Below are 1,183 nucleotides of genomic sequence, written 5' to 3' on the forward strand. Positions count from 1 at the left end.
TGCAGATTTTTCTGGTTTTTTGGTTCTGCAGCACCAACTTCCAAACACTATAACTTTTAATTTAAACAGAATTTTGAGTTGATTTCAAAAGTATTTTAAAGATCTATCAGTCTATTTTAAGTGAGTACAAGTTTCATGTTCATATCTGTTTTGTAGACTTAGATAAGTCACTTGGAAGGTCGGTTGTTTGCTGAAAACTCTGAACTGGTTTATGAAAACAGGGATCCACTTCCAATTGATAATTAATTAATCAAATGAAGTGATATGAACCTGAATCCTGATAATGTAAACTTCATTTTTAATTGATCCAATGTTGAGTACTGTTGTTGTGTGCTTGTTAATACCACCAATACTTACTGATTTTAATTGTTCATTGCTTAGTCATGGTAATTCTTTTAATTATTGAATGCCAATGATATTTTTTCTTATAAATGATAATGAGTAATGGTTTGGGGTTTGGCTTGAAGCCTGAAACTTAATTGAATTAATTGTATTTGCCCACCTATCTGTAGTGGCTGAAGATGATGCTTTCTTGGTCAAGCAAATTGGCCAGAGTTTCCGGTATTCTAAAATACAGGTATATTCCTCTTCTTATATTCATGAATAGTCAGTTTTGTTCCTTGTTAACATACATGCATCATCTATGTATGGAAGACTAAACATAGATCGAATCCATTTTCTTATCAAGGCAAGAAGGGAGGAACAAATCCAAGCTGCTCATGACGAAGCCATGTTTGGTGCTTCAGCACTTCCACCTCCTACCAGTACTGACAGTGAGCCTGAAAGGGAGAATGAGAAAGAAGTTGATAAAAAAGCTGTTGTTACAAGCCTCTTAAGTGAAACGGTAAGTGGTTTCGCTGCAGACTTATGTGGATAAGCATGATGAGTCATTTAAGTAATCCTTGTATTTGTGTGTGCATTTGTTGTTGAATAATTTCTCACATTAAGTTATTATTGCTACTCTATACTTGCTGTTGGTTGCTGCTGATTTTTTCCCTGATTTGCTTAATAAATAGTTAATATATTAGTTAATTAAAAAAATGTTACAAAATAATTATTTTACTTTTGTAACTAAAGAAAAAAAATGTTACAAAATCAAGTTATATTTTGTAACAAAATTTTTTGATAGAAAAAATAGATTGTCACGAAAAATACCTTGAAGATCAAAATTTGTTATCACTTT

The 1,183-nt window shown here is 31.7% G+C and overlaps 1 long non-coding RNA gene across 1 annotated transcript; it reads left to right on the forward strand.

Moving 5' to 3' along the window:
* Positions 508 to 851, forward strand: LOC110264616. Its single transcript, XR_002350786.1, has 2 exons — positions 508 to 577; positions 689 to 851. It is a non-coding gene; the product is annotated as an uncharacterized LOC110264616 (long non-coding RNA).

Source organism: Arachis ipaensis, chromosome B07, assembly GCF_000816755.2.
Source record: "Arachis ipaensis cultivar K30076 chromosome B07, Araip1.1, whole genome shotgun sequence".
NCBI lineage: Eukaryota > Viridiplantae > Streptophyta > Magnoliopsida > Fabales > Fabaceae > Arachis > Arachis ipaensis.